A 22,529-nucleotide genomic window follows, 5' to 3' on the forward strand; every position below is an offset into this window, starting at 1 on the left:
ATTAAATTTTGGCTCCTCGAGCGACTGTTAGCAAGGTCACAAAATACATTTGGGTAGCTAGCACTTCGCAATGCCTATGGCAAGCAGGAGTCTAGCTGCTGTTGTACTTTGACCTGCAAGCACACATTTCATCAAGTTTCAGTGAGACTTTAGCAGACTAACTGCTTGGATACTTTTTTCCAAGTTAAACTGTCAAGCTGTGGCTCTCACTTTGGGTAAGTTGTAACAAAGAATTCTTTGTTGGAATTCAGTAAACTGTTTTCTACATCAAATATCAAGTGAAAAATTTACAGCAATGCCCAAGTTTTCTAGACTTCTTGAAAAAATCTCAGTGCATCATATCCACTGAACATTAAGAGCCCTGCTTCAGCTGCCTACTCTCCACTTACTTCAGAAGCTCTTTAGACAGATCATCTATTCTCTCTTGAATGCTTTGGCTTGGATTCATCCTACCTATCTTTAAGCACCTAATGGAGGTACCCAAATTACAATCTCTATCATCCAGCACACTTCAAGGTCAATGAAGGAAATGACCCCTCCTAAAAGCAATTCAGTGTCGATTTCAAAGTGTAGTAAGTATAAAAAGATTGAGCATAAAAGGATAAGTTCTCCTCCCTGTCCTCCTACTAACATCCCTTGGAAAATACAAGTTCTCCCATTAGTCCAGGAAAGCAGCCAAGTGGTAGCTGTCTGAGAAAGCACCACAGCCACCACAGGAGCATACCAGGTAATGACAAAAAAACTTGAAAGAGAGAAACTGAGGGAATGCTGTTTAGTCAAAGACAACTCTTCATAAAATTCAGTATATATTTGGCTATACCCAACAAAGTTTTGTTTTCTTTGAAACATCCACAGTGATTAAGGAATTATTTTCAAATTTCACCAGTATTTAGCAGAAAAAGCAGATCAAGTTCTACTGTTCCTGCTTACTCCAAAAACCTGACTGCTGTGATGAAACTACACTGAAGCTTCAAAAAGTTGGACTATGTTCAGGTGTTGTTTTGTTTATACAGTCTTTCAGCTTCAGTATTTCGCCCCCCTTTACAGTCTCCACAACACTCACATATACAGTTTCTTTAGCTGGAATACCCAAGATAATCTCTTCAAGCTTTCTCTAGTGAGACACCTATTCCTCCTCTCATCCTAGGAGCCTGTCTCTGCACAGTTTCTTCTATTTCCACCTCAAAAAAATGACAAGTTCTGAAGCACACTAGGTGATGTCTCACTATGCTTGTATAACACACCACCAGTAATTTCCTCTGTCTACTGGAAACATCTGTGACTGTGTCCCAAGAGCACACATACTTTCTTCTTAACTGCACCACACTTTTTGCTCTGTTATTGTGCACTCTCTTCTACTTTGATTCTTTCAATTATTCAGCCTCCAAGATTTTATCTTGGCTGCATCACCCTAAAGCCCATGGCTCCAAATTTCACCCCACTCCTATTACTCCATCCTCAGAGAGAAAGGAGGCTAGGTGTAAAGATATATTCTGCATCACAAAGATGTTTCAGATTTCCCCCATGTCTGGGCACTGGACCCAAGAAATCCCCCAAAGTTCTTCCTCTCTACATCACAAGCACTTTTCAAACTTCATGTCATCAATGAATTCTAGCAGCAAGATGTCTTTACACTTACCTTTGTCATTAAATGAATCAGGAAACATCAAAATTATCTGACAGTTGTTTCATAATGAATTTAAAAACAAGCTCTCTCTGAGCTGCCTCCCCTCCTCCCAGCAAGGTCCTTTGTAAGAGGCGTGCAGACAGTTTCTCTAATACTTCTTAATTTTTTTCCTCTTTAACCAGCAGTTTGCAAAACAGCACCACATCAGTTACTAAGTACATATTGCGATGACAGTATAAAAATACACATATAGAAAGTAAGTTCTTTTCATTAGTTTTTGGAAGTGGGGTGTACTGCATTTGATTCCACTCTCCCTATACCTCATTATTTAAAATTATTTTTTAAGCATTAATGCACCTCCTTACAATACTAACATACTGCCAAAAATGGAGGAAGTTCAGACCACATCACAAATTGTCACTTGTGCTTGGAATGGGTTGCCTGTTGAAAAGAATAAACAAACCAACCCAAAATTTTCAGCACCAGTGCCTACCCTAGCTTCTTCACCAGCAGCCCTTTTGCCTCTCACTCAATTCCCCATATCCAATTTCCTATACTCTAACTGGCTCGTGAGACACTCCCCTTAGCTTGCTCCCTCTGCCTAAGCAGTTCCCAAACTCTGAATTTATATTGTTTATCTAAGGATTTATTTTGCTTCATCTGTGTGTAGTTTAGCTGTGGTGGGGGTTACCTGTTGAAGACCATGGCATTTTCCCAGGCAGTAGATTTAACATTAAACCATCCACTCCCTAGAACTACCTGGTTGGGATCCTACAAGGAAATGATTAGAATAAACTACAAAAGATTAGCCCTGCTCAGCACTTAAAAGCATGTTTGTGGCACTGCATTAACAGAAGTGAAGTTATTCTTCTTTTAACATTAGGGAGACACATTTCTTTTTATTCTCACTACTGATTTTTGAGATCACCAGGCAGACTAAAGTGAATTCAGAAAGGAGACAAATGTCACTAAAAATTAACCCAACTAACTTGGCTTCCTGTAAAATTTGGTTAAGTCATACCTCTGCAGTTACTATATACCATAAAATCAATATAAGCAATATTATGGGGGAAAACAGGGTGAAAAATGTTAGATCTTTCTTTCCCCCTACCTCCCTAAGACGGATAACGTTCTTGCTGCTGAAGAGCATTTCTTATAGCCTCACTATGAAATATAAAAGGCACACTGAGATAAGATAATAATTTTACAGGGTATATTACAAAGTATGTGTAAAATGCAGGATAAATATTTTCATTTAAAAAAAAATCTTCACATATCAGCAGAAGCCCAAAATGAATTTTTAAGTCATTCAAGCAGATGTTACATCAAACGCAAAGAAACAGCTGTTCTAATGAACGGTTTGAGTATTTTCTTATTTATAGTACAGCATGTCACCAACACATTTAGTTTGCATGTTTGTCTCTCTCTATATATATATATATATTTATCTTTCATAATCTTGGCTTGAAGGAATCTCAGTATGGAGTTGCATATCACACTACTCCAAACGGTTTGAAGCAAATAATCCCAAAATTTGCATCTAAATTTAGAGTCCAATCTCATTTCCTTCAAGAATACTGGTAAATTTAACAACTTGCAACTGCTGTACTACTTAATCTTGCAAACAAACTATAGGGGATCTGAAAAAAATATTTCTGGCAAAATTTCAGAAACCTCAGAAGTAAAAGAAGAAAGAGAAAAGATAATACCATATGTGTATATACAATTACTCAAAGTGAAGAAAAAAGTCTTGGTTAGGTGGAGGAATTTTGACATAAAAGCATCAAGTTTTTATTTTTCAAGTTAAGAGAGGTTTCTTAATAATCTTAGCTATCCTGTATCCTATTTCCTACATTAAAAGCTGCCAAGGAAGTTGTATCTGTATTTCTTGTATGTTTAAAGTCCCTTCACCTATTCTTGTCAAGTGTCTTGGTCACCAAAGACTTGCAATTCTCATGGCCCTGACAAGTTTGCTCTTCAACTGTCATTACTATGTTTTTTCTTTTTCTCAAGGTACCAAAGGGAGTTTCAAGGTCCAAAAGACTTTTGCTACAACAAAGTGACAGGGATCATATCCTCACACTTCTGTGTTGTAGTACCAACTGCAACATTACCTCTGAAAGCAGTCAAGGGCAGCCAGAGTATCAGAAAAAGGATTAAATACAATTTGCAGACTACATCCCCTCTGCACAGTTATGTAATAGCACATTCTGTTTGTGATCTCAAGCATGCAAACCTCACCCTCTCCCTCCCACCCCAATCTCATAATGACAGCTCCAGTAACTACTCCATCAGTTGCACTGCATACACAATAAAATTTTTCAGTGTAGATTATATTTTGCAACAACAAACCCCACCACTAAAAAGAAAACCACCCAAAAATAAAATTATATTTATGAAACGATCATACTAACAACTGTGACCACAACTTTTGAAGATAAATTTGGGTTGCATATATGCTGACATAGAGTAAATCTTTTTTTATTCTAGGCATCTACAAAGTTCGTTCATTCTTTAAGGCATACCTACAAAACATCTTAGTGCACAGTGCTTCGAATTTCACAGCAAATGTTAAATAAATGGGACGTCATTCTAACATCAATAAACATCGTGTAGGTTGGAAATCTCATTTCTTAATGTTTAAGTTACTTCTCATCTATTCAGTTAAACAAACAAGTTGCTTATCAATTTTATGCTCCAGTGGCAGCTTAAGGTTGCTCCCCAACTTATAATTAAAATGCAGAGAAGGAAAAGTGTCATATCACCACATCATATACAGCCCCCAGTTTAAACTAATTGCTTTTCCTTAGCTGTTTTAAGATTGAAATACATACACAAAACATTTTCCTCAATATCCAATACACTTACTTTTGTGTTCAAGTTCATTATTGTAAGAAATAAGCTGGTTCTCTAAAGACACATTAAGGTTTCCTAATGGCTCTAGGCCAGAGAAACCTTCCAGTCCCACTTCAGTGACTGGATTACACCAGATTTACATACAAGGTTGAACCAAGCTCAAATAACAATACAAGCATCACAGCACCATCACACAATCCAAGTCAGCAGGGACCTGCAGGTTCTGGACACCAGGTCACTGCTAGTATGCATCCATCTGAGTGTACTGAAGAACTTAAGTTTCTACATGCCATGGAAGGCTGTTGTAGAACCTGAGCTGTTTCACTGAGTGCTTTCTTCTCATTCCCAGCTTAAATTTATTTTTGAATACTTTACACTCACTGATGCAATGTGCACATCATGCTTTAGCCAAAAAAAACTCGCTGGGGTTTTGATGGCTTTCTTCTACATCTGCAGACAGGGACATACTTACCTAAAATTAATAAGCAAAGGTTTTCCTCATTAAAAGGCTGGCCCTAGGTAGGAACACTGTCTTCAGAATTCTGAAGCAAATCAACAGAGATTAAGGTAATTGGCCTTGGTAGGCCTGGAGGGGAACTATTAGCAGCCTTCCCATGCCTAAATTACCAGAGGACCTCTTTACTAAGGTCCAAGACAGAAGGCCAAAAGACAATGGTCATAAATGGAAACAAGAGACTCTGAACTGTGATCAGGTAAAAAGTTTTCACCCTAAAGATCTCAAAACAATGGTCACTCAGAGATGTTTTGGAAGCTCTGGCCTTGTGGATTTTCAAGGTCCAACTAACAAAGCCCCAAGCAATCTGGTCTGAATTCAGTGGTGACCCTGTTTCCAGCAGGAGCTTGGGCTAGAAAATTGCTCAAGGTCCTTTCCAAAGTGAACAATTCCACAATCCACTTTAATCCATATATGCTTTAGTTTTGTTTAAACTTCCTTAAGTATGAAAAATTAGAATGATACACAGTATTTCAGGAATTTATAAAATGATACTAGAACCTCCTTAAATCAACTGCAAAAGCCTCTCCATTTTCAATTAGAAACATCACAACCATCTTATATTTGTAATGTAGTCATCTCACAATGCTCTTCTCTAGCCCAGTTGTTTCTATGACATGAACCTTCAAGCCTGCATTTCAAAATACAGCTTTTAACCACCTATAATGTACAGGATATTTTTATTTTAATTCAATTAATTCTGTTCCTATTAATTCAGTCTTTGAGTTAACTCCATCTCCACACACCACAATCATCTTCTACACTATTCATCACCAACAAATTTCATCAGCATACTGATTTTCCTTGTCCTAGTGGCATAAATGAAAACAATACAAAGACAGCTGGTACCAAAATTATCTTTAAGGAATTCCACTACGCATAACTGACAGCCTGACACTTATATCCTGAACACTACCAAGTCCTCCACCTAAGTCACACTCAATCAAACCCTGCCTTCTCTAACTGATCCCTCCCTACGCAACATCAACTATTCAGTGAAGTCCAAGCAGATTACACCTCTTCTGCATTTCCCTCCTGTGGAAAATACCTCCTTCCAGAGAAAACTGGGTGATGAATCTGTCATGATCTAATTTGGATAAACAGAAATAATGAATTTTATTCCATTATTTCTTCTCTGGTCCTTCTCAGCATCATTCCCAAGAGGGTTCTTAATCTGTCAAGTTCAAATAACAGATCTAATCAAAGTCAAAGTTCAAATCTCTTCACATATTTCCCTCATCTAACACACAGATATTTTATAACTTAATTTCTTCAAACTGAAGAAACACCAAGCATGCAAATTCCTCAGATACACTCCTCATTACTAACCTAGTACATTTAGTTTAATCAGCATCTGCCTCCTTGAAATCCAAAGTTTTACAAATACTCCTGCTTTGTTTATTCTTCCATTTGATTTTAACTGTAACAGCTCACGGTCATTGACACTAAGCCATTTCTCCAAGCTGCCTTCTGAAGACTTCCAGAACTTTCTGGGAATTTGACACATATCTAGAATAATAATATTAGCTCCTTCTCAGCCAAGAAACTACCTGGTAGAGGGACTCAGGTGCCCCAGGTAGGAAAATAAGAGAGCAAAAGTATGAATTTGTAGTTCAATCGTACAAGCGTTCTTAATGAGAGAGAAGAGATCCTCCATCCTGAACTCTTCTTCAAGAGTCACCTGGTAAAATAAATAAAACTACAGTTCTCACGAATCTCACTTCTAGACACCTATTTTCACCAGACACTGTATAGGAAATACAGGTATTTAACTACACTTCCTCAACTGAACACCTAAAATTTACACTTGGCAACACTCAGAACCCCTGTATTTAGCTTTGCTCTACCTCTACAGCACCGTGCAGTACCTGTAATAAATCTACATGATACTTTTTTGTATCATGAAAAAAAGACTGACATGGAAAATGGGAAGAAACAAATTGTCTGGGTGAATGAACAAAGCTCTGAAGTTTCATTGCAAGCTATGTCACTCATTCAAAGCTACACCACTTGTGAAAGCAGGGCAATCTCAATGGGACACCAGGTAAATGTGACAGCACCCTGCGTCACTCTATTCAAGGCTAAGGTGAACCTCATAGCAGTTCCAATGACACACCTTTAGATTACTACAAAGTGAAACAAATATGGTTTTATGTTCAACTGCTTTCTCAGACAAGGAATGGCCAAGGTAGCTTTGCACTGCTAAAAATTTAGTTAGCAAATTTCAGAAACTTGAAGTGAATGGAAAGAGAAAACCAAAAAAGAGCATAAACAAATTTTATTTAAAGCGGGGAAAAAAAGCAAAATCTTATAGGCATTTAACTTGGTAGCTATGATAGAACTAGCTGTTTCTATGGAAACCATGACACCCTTGAACTTAGAATCCTAGTGCTTGGTCACACTTCATCCATTTCCTCACTACAGTTGAAATAACACAAGAACAATGGTAATATCCTCCAATGAGTTCCAGGGTTATGTTTTCCGAAGAAATGCCTAGGAAACATTGTTCTTCAAAATAAATTAGTACAGCCACTGTGATAAATAAACAGCAAAATACAATGGATTTCAGTCAAATTTACATACCATTTCCTTTACTATCCTGACTATTTACATTCCTGAAACAATTCTGTGTTGATTTGGTTTTTCAGGGATTTGTGGAGAGGGATGAGGTACACACTAACATGTCTGCTGGAGCTCATTAAGAACTAAGAATTTTCACTGAAAATCAATTTTAACAAGACATTAAAACCAGCAGAATAACTTTTTCTTACAACATACTGGTTCTATTAGCAAAATACTTTTTCACGATTTAACGAAATAAGACTCTACCACAGAATAATTTGTCTCTCCGCATTACAAGAAAACTGAGGCACTACTTTACCTGAAATAAGGCAAGTGATCAAGTACCTGGTGTTCTCAGCTAACATGGAATTTTGGATACTGCATCCCAAGTACATACTTTAGTCATGAACTGTCTCCTGCTGCTCCCCAGAAGAATTCACTCTGACAGAGAAGACTCAAAGACCTACTCTGATTACTCACTAGCCATAGTCAGGGCAGTTTCACCCTGCACATGTTATAATTGTCTCAGCCATCATGATCCTGATGTGCAAATTACAAGACACAGAAGACCTTTAACTTGTCTTTAACACAAGTCAGAAAACCAGGAGACTTAATATAAATAGGTAGTAAAAAATGCAGAAAGTAAGACATGTGGCATTCAAGTTCGCTATTTTCAAAGTTCATTCTTTCAACTCAGTGTTAGAATAAGTGTACTTTCACTGAGGAATAAAGTGACTAAAACATGAAACAGAGAAATTTATATCTCAGATTAACATGAAATTTAGGTAGAGACCATTTTAGCAATCAGTATACCACACTGAGCCAGTCAAATCCAAACACAAGAGTGGAAACAACAGTAAAATTGCATCAAATGTCAATGCCCACGAGGGAAGTTTGTGCTTGTAGGCTGAACCAGTTAGCTCTGGGCAGCACGGTCAGTGGGGTGGTTTGGTAACTAGGGAGGTTTACAGCTCCTGTTCTCAGGAGGGACTCCTAAAACAGGAACCAGGCCATCCTGCTGTGACATTTCCTGGGGTCCCTGGCCTGCAGTGCACGGAGTTCCTGCTGAAGCTCCAACACAGGCGTTTTTATGCCTTCTTCAGAACTTACATATAATAATAGCAGAGAAGAGCATTCCAGGGCTTCTTTCTGAAGTGGGAAAGAGTGTGAGTAGGAGATAGAGAGAGAAGAAGGTGTCTGTTTCTATATTTTCAATCTCTGTCTCCCTAAAAATATCTTTTAATGACACACATCCCAGTGTTTGACTCCAGAATTTAAAAGTGAAATCAGCATGTACCATCTGTGTTACCATTCTGTCATCTCTTCTCAAGAGCTGCCCCTGGATAAGCCCCACACCTTGTTTTCATCCTCTCCTATTAAGCTGATATTTGAAGCTTAGAATTCTGCCCCACAAATATTATTAATGATAATTCTAGTCACTTAAATTTGGATTTAATTCTGATGTAACTCAATAATTGTTCTAATGCTTTCTGTAGAGAGAATATTTATGTATTATTTTAAAATATTATTTAGGACAGTTCAATGGCACCTTTTAAAAGACTGATGCATGATCACCAAGACTGTGAACACTGATGTTGCGCAGTGCCCAACACCTCCAATTTGAAAGCCAACACTACTGCTGCTGCTAACAAAGGAGAAACAGTTGCATATATAGCTACTTTTTCCAAGTGCAAGTGGCAGATAGATACTCTCTATCCCTTCATAATGCTCAATCAATTATTTTTTCTTACCATTAACCAACTCTGTAGGGCTCAATTAAATTTAACCATGTATCTGGAAGATTACCTAGATTGGAAGGTATTACAATTTTATAACCCACACAGGTCAGACCATAGACAAAAGTCAAAGTAGTCTTCCAGTTACAGCCTGGATGAAAATAAACATCAGCTTCAATCTGACCAAAACTGAAGCTCTTTGGGGAAAAAAAGTGAACACAAAGAAAACATTAAAAATACATGAGAAAAGAAAAGGACATTTCAAGGGAGCTGCTATTTACTGGACCAATCAAAATAATCATAGTTGCAAGCAGCACATATTCATGGATGTCATCTAGTTCCACATCCTAATTTTCAGGAGAAAAGTTTGAGATTTTAAAATTTTTTTTGTTTGTTTTTAAATGAAGTTTTAAACATGATTTTTCATATTAAGTTACCTAAACATAATAAAGATGCATTGGGCTCTCTGCATTCCTGAGCTAGACTTTATTGCAGAAGTCCAACTGCTCCTCCCTTTGCTTCCACTTTCTACCATGTGAGGCAGGAACATCAACTAAGCAACACTTAAGTATGTATATTCAGGTATATGAACACATACATAAAAAGACACAAGTAACTAGCCAATTCATAAAATCTCTTGGAAAATCTTTAAGTAAGGGGGGAAAAGGCATTTATTTAAAAAGAAAGAAAATCCCCCAAACATAAAACAAACATACAAACACACCAAAAATCCATACAAACCCACAAAAAATCACCCCACTGTCCTGAAAACGAACAGTCTATTCCTTACATATGAGAGCATAAAGATTCATGAGATTTTACCCATGAAGATTACAGTATGACATTATAATTTTCCTCATAAACAAACTGATCACCAACAGAAAGCCTATATTTAAAATGTGCTACTCTTCAGGCCCCCAAAAAGGGAAAACAACAAAATACAAAAATAGCCAGATTTGGAGCAGAAGAATAATAGTACAAGAGAATAGAAACAACCCAACCTTTCAAATAGAATTTTATCTTCTCTTTTCTCTTGCAGTAACTGTTGCATTATATGTCATTTCATACAGTTTACTGTGTAGTACAGAAAACGTGACTAAGTGGGAGATTATAGCTAAAAAATACTATTTGCCATTTAAAGTAAACACAGCTTGAAAAACTCTTAGGAAAAACAGTCACTCCATAAAGACAAATAAAGAGTGACACAGTTCTGTGGAAGTCCCCTCATATAAACTCTGAGCTATTAATAAGCACATTGCGTGAATAAAAAATAAATAAACTTCCCTAGGATTTTTCAGGAACTACACCCCAATAGGAATAACAGCAACAGGAGGTCAAATTTGCAGTTTCTCACTTCAGAGTCATATTGGGAGTTGCTAAAAGGCCCTTTAACTTGGTCAGCACAAAAATATGAAATTTTTCAAGCCTTGAGAGTGTATGTCAAAAAAAAAGATAGGAAGAAAATCTTTTAAATCTTTTAAAACATGATAGAGGCAAAGAGTTGCACCTTTACTTAGAGAGGTACTTCAGATCACTTGGGTGGGCATACCATAAAATTAAATTTTTATTAATAGCTACCAATTCCTAGCTTCTCTGGACTTACTGTGTATCATGGCAGTCAGCCAAAGTTTTGCCATTCTGAAGCACTATATAAATCACTGATCTGTGGTAATTAAAGGCAAGAGACGGGACATTATATGTTTTTGTCTCTGATGCAACATATAGTTCATATTTTAATCAAAATGGATGTTTCAGTGACCAGAGAGCTCATTTACTCTAGCAAAACCAAGCAATTCATGAATGAGAACACAACCTTTTCTAATCATTTTCCTCCTAAAATAGCCCAGAGAAAACACCAAATTACATGATAAAAATCAAGGATTTTGATGCTGATGCCAGTTTATTCAGACTACAACTCTTCAAAAACAAATAGCTTCAATTTGACCTCTGTCTGTACTTCTCAGAACAGAATAATGAACACACTTTCCTTTTTTCCTTCCTCAATGAGTTACCTCTAATGTTCAACAAAAATTTAAGCCATGTTTATGGAAAGCTTACATGTTTTTCTTCTGTTTAAACATGATGGCACTAATGCATCCCCAAGCTAAGTTTGTTGAAGTCAACTGATTGAAGTTAATGGAATGACATCACAAATAAGGTCTGCTGCAATTATTATTGTGCTCTGCATTCATTTTTGAATGCTAAAAGGCACAGCTTATTCACCTTTCTTTCTGAAGCCAGTCAAGTGCTTGTGTTGCTCCAACCAGCTAAGAGTAAGTCAGTCTAAGAGTAATTCTTATCCTGTTTTCATCATGAAGACACTAGCACATCCAGACTGCCTACTAGCTAGCAACTATAAGAGTTAAAGCTGCCCTTTTATTTTGGTCTCCTCCTTTTCCAGAATTGTTAAGACTTCTATAGAGTCAGAAACATACAATTTGCCAGCTGTTAACTTACCACTCAACTTCCTTGGACGATCCAGTTTCTGGGGCAGTATCCCTTTATGACTACCCCACGGCTTTGTGAAGTACGTGCCCCCACGGTATATCTGCATGGGAAGGTACCTTAACTTTTTTCATCCACACAAGAGTTTTTTTCAAAGAAAACATTTCAGTGAAGATGGAACAAAAACATCATTTATAAGAAAAGCTTTTTAGAGCTTTCTTCTATCTTCATTTGTGTTATATGCCCAGAGTCTACACAAAAAGCATCAAATTACATGAAAATGCTTCATTCCAGCCCTTCAGAAAAATCTATCTTCGTACAAATAGCACAAATTTAAGACTCAATTGATATTCAAGCTTCTTCCAAGCATAAATATCCTCGTGGTCTAGGATCTCACTAAATCCTTACCACAAGGAGAGAACAGTGATGCCTTCTTGAAGGCAATACAGTCTTTTAATCAGTAGTGATTATAAGCAACACCAGTCACGGCTCTCAGTTCTTACTGCATCAACAACTACATTATAACAAGCCATCTGCTCCGTGTCAAAGCAGTGAGTAAGGTTGGCTTCTGTGAATCTGGGGCAACATGTGTTCTGGCTTGCATCTTAATTATGGTTTACAAAACACTATGTATGGACAACCACAGAGGTATGTCACTGACAGCTCCCCAAGCAGCTATGATTCTCACCTTTAAAGCAAAAAGACATTAGCATTACTTCCGTGAACTAATTTTTTGAATCTATATACATAGGCAACAGGAGAATACATAATTTAACATGCTTTTCTTCTCATACATTGTGACTTTTGCTACAATAAAATAATTTTCAACCTTTATATTGCAAAATGCTAAATCAGCCTGTGCTCATGTTTTTGCACACGTGGTCAATATAGCCAGCACACGGTACTTGCCACCACCACATGTCCAAGCCCACTGAGACCTGGAGATGACCCAATGGAGATGACCTGACTCTCTCTCCTAGCTTTTGTTTCTTGTGTACTCAAGACTGCCAGGTTTTTTAGGATAGCCATTTGTTATGCCTGACATATAATATTACTTCCAGGCTACAGGACAGATGCTGATTTAAAATTAAGAGTGTTTCGTTAATAGTTCCACAAATGCTATATGGAGTTTCAAAGACCCTCTAACCCTTTATTTTCATTAAGGAAAAGGCCTGACAGTGTAGAGTGATAACATCAACTGACCACATTACAAAAAATCTTACTGGCACCACTGGTTATACCTAGCTACAGTTAGAGAAGAATGATTCCCCAGACAATTACTAAACTTCTGTATTGCTCTCAATTAAAGCCTTACTTTGATGTTACAAGAAACAGAATAACCTCTTCCAAAAACTAACAAACCGGAAGGTTGTCATTCTTATTGGGGTTCAACATGTTCAGCTCAAGAATTGCGGACAGACATCCACATCAGCAACAATGGCCAATTTTTAACACAATTTTATTTACATATATATAAATATAAAGACATCTTTTCATTAGAGGGAAGAAAGATGCTATAGTTTTGCATTTCCTGTCATGACATAATAAAGTTAATGAAGTCATGCTTTTGGAGAGACGAGGATAAGAATAGAATTTAGGAAGCTCTCTGTCAGGAGACACAACATCCATTAGTATAAATCTTTTTTAACGTATACAATATGTCTGTATATTGGCTGAATACCAGTTCTGTGCATACAACCTGATGCTAGCCATGCTATGGTTCAAAAGTTTCCAGTTATCAGGCAAATTATTTTCTAGCCAATTACCAAGTCAAAATTACAGCACAGTAGTAGAATTGTAGATATAACTACTTCTTACAAAGGGTCTAGCACATACACACAAGACAGCCTAGAAAAATACAGCTGCTCTATAGGAAGAGAATGAAGGTCCACATAGTCAGATCAATTCCATTCATCCCTATCAGTTTGGGAGACAAATGATTGCACAAAGCTGAAAGGAAGAACTGGCATTTAGAAAGAAAAGTGTATTTGTCATACAAAACAGCTATCAAGAAAACTATTGTCTTAAGTTATGCAAGGCTTGGGTGACTATTCAGCAGAGTCTCAATCAGCATCAACCTGCGACAAGTAATACTGTCCCTTACTGGTGCCAGACACAGCTATGGCATCATCTGCTTTTCACATCCCCATCCTCATTCAGAAATTACTTTTCAGCAAACAAAATGAATTCTCATTATATATTCTCATGTGCATATAACTATTCCATTGATAACTTCAACAAGCACGACTTGCAACAAACAGCCCATCAGGTCATACCAAGTAAGTGTTTCACGAACACTATGTGGTATTTACACAACAAATCAAGGTTCTGAGAAGCTAGATAAGCATACACTGCTGGATACTGCCTAGGATCTAAACATCACCACATTACACACAAATTCTTGTCATCTCAGGAACACATTTGTTAGCGTGCCAGCTATCTGACAGATGAGTACCATGTGGGACAGTTCAGTTCTGTTTCATTCTGTACAGTAAGTAATCCTCAAAAATCTTGTTTTTGAAATTCAAGATTTTTTAATAAAGCTGGAAACCACTATAGCAACTAGACAAGGCAGCACAGAGAGGAACAATGAAGGAAATGTAGAAGTGGAACAAGATGACAGCTACAAAAACTTGTAGAACCTGGAAACTGTCTCCCTGGGAAAAAACCAAACAAACAAATCCAAAGCTACACACAAACAGAAAATAACTATATACAAAAAACCCACAAAAACCCAAACTCAACTCAATTCCAGACTGCAAAGAACACAGGAATAACATCAGCAGGGGAAACAAAACAGCAGCAAAAGGACAAAAAAAATCAAGAACAGTGTTGATGAATACTGCATGGAACAAGACTGAGGGCCACCAGTTGCAAACTTTCTAAAGCTACCTGAAGCCTATGAGGTTCTAAGCCATGGAAAGTAACTGGTCACAAATAATCATGGCCAAGCAATTAAAAAGAAGTAAAACCAAGGTAATAATCAATTCTGTTTCATGAGTTGCAAACTTTCCAAGAAAGAGCAGGTGAATACACCTAACATGCCCCAAATAAACCTTTGGCCAAAGTACCTCTGAGGCAAATGTTTAGAAACTTCTAATAAAGGATCAAAGTTTACACTCTATCCTGGCAAAAACACGTTTCACATCTTAATAATGGCAGCACAAAGAATCGTAACAAACCATAAGCAAAACTCCTCTCTTCAAAACCTGTGGTATTTTGGACCTTTCCAATACATGCCTCAAAGGTAGGATTAAAAAGTTTAATTAGCTTTTTATGCAAGTACTGAACCAGCTGATCATATTCACCTTCCTCCCCAAGTGCGTCAGTAAAGTCATCAGGGTATTATTTGCCCTCTGAAGAAGAGACCATTATCATGATTACCTGCTAACAGTCAAATCTCAAAAGCCTTGGTGTCATCTCAAAACAACATAGGAAAGGTCGCATGATTGCTCTATGTTGTACAGCACTCTTGTACCCATCCACACTCTGGAACTGAGAACACACCTGTTCTCAATAATCCATCTTCCTTTCTTTAAATGTCAGGAAAATGGACTTCCTCCATAATAAACTAAAATCCTTACATTAACAAATGTAATATTATTTACATTACACACACTTATATACATAACACTAGGAAATATAATAGATTAACAAAACAAATGATCTTCAACACACTAAGTATGGAAACAAGAGTAAGTTCTCATAAAAGGTAAGTCTCCACCAGGATATGATCAGAAACTTCAAAACACTGAACAAACAGGAGTGCACATCAGAGAATAGATTAAGTAATAAAGAAGTTACTAGTGTTGCTAAAACCCATTAGTTTTCTAAGCATTCCACATACACTGAGTCAATTTGGTTGCATTATAAGAAAAATAACTCACATGCAATGTCACTGTAAAAAACTAAGATAAAACTACTCATAGAATTTAGTTTCACTTACATTGAGAAAATTAATAATAAATACAATATTAATAATTTGTCCTTTCACAAAGAAAATGGAGGTAGTATTTCAATCCTACATTCTAAAAGGAATGTAAGATTAGAATCTAGAAGGCTTGTCAGGTCAAAAGTTTAAACTTCTCTTAAACTTCTGAGATATTCCTTTGCAACTCAAATAGCACTTTTACAAAAGGCACCTCTATCTTTCCCCATTAAAAACTCTGCCAAATAAACAACAGTAAAGTCCATATACTAGCAAGCAGTTCCATAATTATTAGAGTGTTACTTCTCAGTATTAACTCTACCTATGGAGAATATTAACTTTCAGATGAAGCCTTATTTTATAACAAACCTATCTGGATATCTCAAAGAAAGGAGTAAAATTTTTATGGAGAGTCTCACTTCCACAGTGCCATAACTGAAGAATGTTTTCCTGCCTTCAGTGAGTGGTTTTGTCTCTCGAAAATTAACAGCCCTGTTTCACATAAATCAAAACAATCACTTTCATAAGGTTTCTTACTAAATTACATCTTTTGTCTCATTAAAACAAACTAGTAAATTTGACTAAATACTTATCTTGCACATCCTCTATGTCCTTGAAATCTTACCATTAATCTCCCTCACTGTCCAAAACAATTTATATGGTTATTAACTCTTACAGCATTTTTCCATCCTTTTCTTACCTCAAAAGGGGGATTAGGCATGTTTTTCATGTCCAAAAAGGTAGTAATTCAGCAGGTGGCATAGCCAATTTTGGTATATTTTGAAACACTGTATTTAATCAAGCAAAAATAACATTTCACTACCAAAACAGCATTTTTACTCTTGCATATACATGAACTTCTCACTTCTCTTCAAATTTAAGGGTTAATAACAATTCACAGCTACTCAGACTCCATTATTTTCTCAGTTAATGTTTAATGGTGAACATAATTCATAATACGGTATTTCCATGTACAGATAAAGTTGAAGTCAAATACAAGTGCACTAAGGTGCTCACTGGGAGGGTTGGAAAAACATTAACTTTGATCTTTCTTTAAATAGTGATAATCATTGCCAAAAAAAACACATGCATATACATACAGAGAAAACACATTTCTTAAGAAGTCTGCAAATTGCAGCATAAACCCAAATGTTTCTTGCCTACTAATTAATTCTTTTGTGGTTTGGTAACAGAGGGAACTTGCACAGAGGGAAGTTACTTACAATAAGCTAAATTACTATGGGACATAAATCAAAATAATATTTCATTCTCCTCTGCTTCACAAGCTACATTCACCGACACTCATCAGTTAAAGACTCCCAAACTTTCCAAAGGAAAATACAACGGTAAATAATACTTCCTTGTCATTACACTGTTTGTTTCATCAAGGAAGGAAGTGTAACTGACATTAAAACCACAAGAGACAAAGTCATTATGACTCTTAATTATTATTTTTCCCCTCTCTCAACAAACTAAGCTCTGAATGGGTACTGAGTATCCAACTGACACTGATTCAACAGGAGAAGTTACAAGTGAGGCCTCTGCATCATTTCCATGTGTTTGTAGGTGGGGGTGACCTGAAATTCGACTTGCAGCTCTCCAGGCTGCTGCTTCTGCTGCTTCCCAGAAACAGGCTGAAGCCAAACAGATTCTCCTACAGAGCTGTTACAGCTCTGTAGAAAAGCATTAAGAAAAAAACCAAAGAGAAATATTAAAGATGACAAGCTGCTAAATGGACCCCCTTCCATTCCCTTCTGTCTCTCCAGAATCACACACAGGCTGTCATACAATTTGTCTCCTGCACATAAACGAGTGCAGACAGAAACACTAGGAAATACATATGGGGAAAAATTATCCTATAGGCAAATCAGCAAGATTAACAGTTGGAAGCATAAGTTCATGTCAACAGGCCAAAGGCATAAGCCTCAAATTGAGAAAGGTATCCATTTCCAATTTGAAAACTGTGCCGTACCTGTGCACACTTGGAATAGTTTTAGCTAGACATAATGTCCCTGGAAAGGGGTGTAAAAATACTACCCTCAGTACATGCTCATAGTTTGAGCTTAAGAAAAAGAACAACATATATTTTTTAACAGTCTTCCACAGGCAGCAGCTCAATGTGCAGAGAATGGAACTGAATCATCAGCTTCCAATATTAACAGATTTTAAAGACCTTATGACTTTTGATCCAGAGTATTATAAGTACAACAATTTGTAGTTTTTCCAACAGTTCTTCCAGAACTTCAGTATATTTTTGTGGTAGCTTCTTTTTCTTTGTGACACCTAAAAAGTGTGCTCTAGCATAGAAACTCTATTACTAACCAAAATGTTTTCCCCTTTGCACATGGTTCAAGTATGAAAGCGGTACAAAACACAGAACAAATATTTAATTTCTCGAAATAACACTGATCGCTTCTCTTTCCATGAAAGCATTAAGTGCTTGTGAATACACATCTTTTAAGAGATTAGATACTTCTGTGTAAAAAAAGGATTAGAATTGCTTGGGTTTTTAAATAGCCACAATTATTTTAATTGTCTCAGAAACAACAAAATTACATTTTTGTTGTATAAAACTGCAGGTCTTACCTTGACTCCAAACTTTCCTGAAAAACATTTTTGGAGAAAAACAGGCCCACATTCACTACATTACTAGCACACACAATGCTAGCAGCAAAGAGATAGTTAACACTGTCTGAGGTTTTCCACTGAAACCTTCTGCACTCATCACACTTAATTTTCTGAGACCTACATCTGTGACACTCAGATTTTCCACACTACTTTTCACTTAAGATAGGGCTTGCTCTGTTTGTCCAAAAGGAGGGGGCTGGAATGAAGAAACTGCTTCTGAAAGAAGTGAAGAAACAAGGAAAAAGGAGAAGCACTTCCACTTATTTTTTAAAAAGCAACTTTTAAATTTTAAATTAAAGTCTGAAACAACTGTATTAACACAAATGGAAAGGAACCTAAAGGTCCAGTGGTAAGGTTCAAGTGATGTACACCATATGCTCTACTCTGCTCTTTTGAGACCCCACATAGAGTACTGCCTACAGACAGGACATGGAGCTGTTGGAGCACATCCAGAAGAGAGTCATGAAGTTGTAAGAGGCCTGGAGCATCTCTCTTATGAAGACAGGCTGGGAAAGTTGGGGCTGTTCTATCTGGAGAAGAGGAGGTTGCATAGAGAGACCTCACAGCAATCTTCCAGTATCTGAAGGGGGCCTACAGGGAAGCTGGAGAGGGGTACTTCATCAGGAACTGACAGGACAAGGAGTTACGGACGCAAACTGAAAAAGGGGAAACTTAAGTTAGAGATTAGGAAAAAAATTTCACTGTAAGGATGGTGGGACACTGGAACAGGTTGCCCAGAGAAGCTGTGAATGTCCCAACCCTGGCAGTATTCAAGGTCAGGCTGGATAAGGCCTTGAGCAACCTGGTCTGGTGGAAGGTATCCCTGTTCACAGATCATCTTTAAGGCACATTCCAACCCCTTAATATTTATTCTCTAACATAGCTACCTTCTAACTCAAGCAAAGAAAATTAACCTATTTACAGTTATCTTGAAAACTGTGTCATAACACAGTATTTAGTCTTTCCTGAAAGAGTTAGATTTTAAAGGGAAGCTTTGCAACAAGTCATCCTTTGCAGATGTCATTTTAGCTGACAGCTTTCTGGCAATTGATTCATTGGCCCACATTGCTGTCTGTAGCTAAGGTTTATTTCCTAGCTCATAGTAAACTAGATGCAACTAGATGAAGGAAATACTATTCAAGAGACCAAGCACCCACAACAATACAGGTAAGTACATAACACTGAGGAAATCTTTCTATAAGCATTCCATATCATATTCAGCTTGCCTCAGGAATCATCCTATTACAATTAACTTTACTTTTCCTAGGCAGATGGGTTCTTGCTCTTTGCGAAAAACGGTACAAATCACTAGAAAGCATGTATTACATCACCTTTGCTGTTTGACTGGAACTTGTCAAGAAGCCAAAAACCAATTCACTCCCAGAAGGTGAAAAAAACTAGCAAGAAACCACTCGACTGTTTAATACCTAGTCATCTGCTGTGATCCTGGATGCTCTTGGCTCTCTCCACCTCTAACAATACTTCAGCTTCCTATCAATTTTCTTACTTATTTTCCTAACTTTTCCTCCTTTCAGCACTGTTTTCTCATTATCTGCACCCAGTGCTAGGTGACTCATTTGTGTTCACACATTTATTTGACACTACATTGAAGCACTTTACCTCAATTTAGTCACTGACATATGAGACAATTCATTTCATCTGCAGATAGCTCAGTCTCAGCACAATCCAAAGTGAGCTTATATTTTGCCTTCAAACTCTTGTTTGAGGTAAGTATAAAAACTACTTGTACCTACAGTAATTTCACGACCAAAAGGCGCACCAGACTATAAGGCACACTTCGGGGTTTGGGGGAAAATTTTAGTCAAAAGGGTGCACCTTATAGTAGTAAAATTACTGTATTCCTAATTCTACTTACTATTATTGTCCCATTTTTCTGACTGCTGTGAGTAGATGCTGGCCAGGATTCCCTCAGGAGCACCTTATACATTTTATTTGCCCCTTAAAAACACAGACAGACACCGTCCACCTTTTCCTCACTTACCCGTATCACAATATTGCCTAGAAATCCAAGTCTAGCATGCTTAACTGTTACCAGAATAAACAAGCTGTCCCTTATAACTCAAGGCTGACAAAAAAATACAAAACCCCTACAGACAAACCACAAAGACAGCACTGCTGACTATTATTATGCTCAGTGGTCTGAGAATAACACCTCTGTGTTGTCAAAATCATTGCAGAAATTTGCAAAGATATTCAAGGGGTATAAAAAATGGAAAATATTAATTTTGCAACAGACATATACAATACTCTTTCTGAAGAGAATGAGCAGTATGGGATAAAGGTCAAGATGTACTCACTGGATCATTAAGTGCACGTGCAGCTGCCAGTGAGAGACAAACAATCCACAGCAAACAGAAGTGTATAATACAAAGATAAGCAATCTATTTTTTCATGAACTAGGGAAGAAAGAGACAGTGAATGGACATATTAAGAATGCAAACATTACATGTATTATCTTTGCAGATCATTCTGAAAGCTTATAAAATGAGTCAGAGAAAAGAATAGTGCAGCAACTAAAAAAAAAAAAAAGAACCTGGATAGTACGAGCTGTAGGGATAAGAAAATCTAAGTTACTTAGAATTGCTATGAAAGAAGAATCTGAATGCTTTAGATGATCTTCTTAAGGCCTTTCAATCACACCCATTCAAAAATGTCACCCAGATTATAGGCCCAAGTGATGATCAGAAAGTTGACACTGCTCACATAACCACAACAGAGGTAAAGCAAACAGCTTTAGGCCCAGTTCTGCTCAAGCTAATAAAAGATGGGGGCAGAGATTTTAGCTGGACCAAAAGACAAGACTGGAACAGAGGCTTTCACACAATTCTGGCAGCAGATGATTCTCTGTGAATACGGAAGTGCTTGGGAAAGTCATAGCAAGGAGATAGAGAGTAAAGACGGGTACACAACCACAGCTGAGCAAAGTACCAAGGACAGTGTGTTTTGAAACCACTACAAGAAAGTCTGGAGTGAAAGAGTTTGAGCCATCTAACGTAATAAAGACGCTGCAGGAAAAAAAAAAAATAAAGAGAAAATAATGTTACAGCATCCCTGAGGGCAGACTTCCTCAAATTCATTATAACCCCAAGGCTGTAATTTATTGACAATAGTGAGATATATGCATACATCTCATTTAAAGGTTAGTAACAAGTCCATTATTTAATGAATATTAGACATAGACATAAGAGGTAGTTGAATACAACATTTCTCTCAATGATTTACAAGCACTAGTGGGCACCGAAGTTGGAACAAAAAGTTTTTAAGCCTTTTTGAGTTGTTCCTAGTAAGACAAAAACAATTGCAAATTACACCAGATAAAATTGCAATTCCATCTTCAGCAAAGTAATACAGTACTTGTATTAACACAACAGAAGACACTGTCTGAAGTACATATTAAGATGTTTCAAGTTAGTGATTAAATATGTTCACAGCCTTTCAGGACTTAAAAGCCAGAGATCAACAAAAAATACAAAAAAATTAAAGAGGCTCCAGGAGAAGCAACTACATATGGAACACAACATAAAAAGACAGCATCCCAGTCAAGGTGGGTTTCGAGAAATAAAATATGGCAAACCATCTGGATACAAGAGGGAGATATTCCAGATTCAATCTTAATGTAAATCAGTTAACTGTAACCCTCTCTTCCATTTCTGCAATTGTATTCTTTACATTATTCATGTTTCCATTTGAAATATTATAAATATAGTGGGGGGGGTTAAATTTTATATAAACCTTGATTTAAGTAAAAATAATTTCAAAGTAAACCTGAACACCACAGATGTGAAGCAAGCTTATGAATGAGTCAAAACCATTTCATACAGATGAATGCAAAAGTTAAAAAAAATAAATTATGCCACCAGTATTCCCCTGTCTCATCTAATTCAAAACCTTTTTTGTTCCTATTTATGAACACCTTCATTCATTTGTTCTCTCACCCTTTACATTTAGTAAAAAGCCTGGCTTCAGCTTTTAGACAACTTTCTTCTGGATACAAGGAGGCAGGTGTAAGACCTCCCCAAAGCCAGCTTTGCTTCAGGCTGAAGAAGCCCTGTTCCCCCAGCCTCTCCTTACAGAAGTGCTCCACTTTAGTGCTCTCTGCTGAACATGCTGCCCTTGATGGACATATTTTCTCTTTCGGTGCAGTACAGGAAACAATGTTCAAATCTGGCAACTGTATTCCTGATGCAGCCTAGAAAAGGTGAACACTCACTT

The 22,529-nt window shown here is 37.1% G+C and overlaps 1 protein-coding gene across 1 annotated transcript in view; it reads right to left on the bottom strand.

The window, feature by feature from the left end:
* UBL3 (ubiquitin like 3) overlaps positions 1 to 22,529 on the bottom strand; it is a 55,729-nt gene that overhangs the window by 10,914 nt on the left and 22,286 nt on the right. The window lies entirely within an intron of this gene.

This window comes from Catharus ustulatus, chromosome 2 (assembly GCF_009819885.2).
Source record: "Catharus ustulatus isolate bCatUst1 chromosome 2, bCatUst1.pri.v2, whole genome shotgun sequence".
Lineage (NCBI taxonomy): Eukaryota > Metazoa > Chordata > Aves > Passeriformes > Turdidae > Catharus > Catharus ustulatus.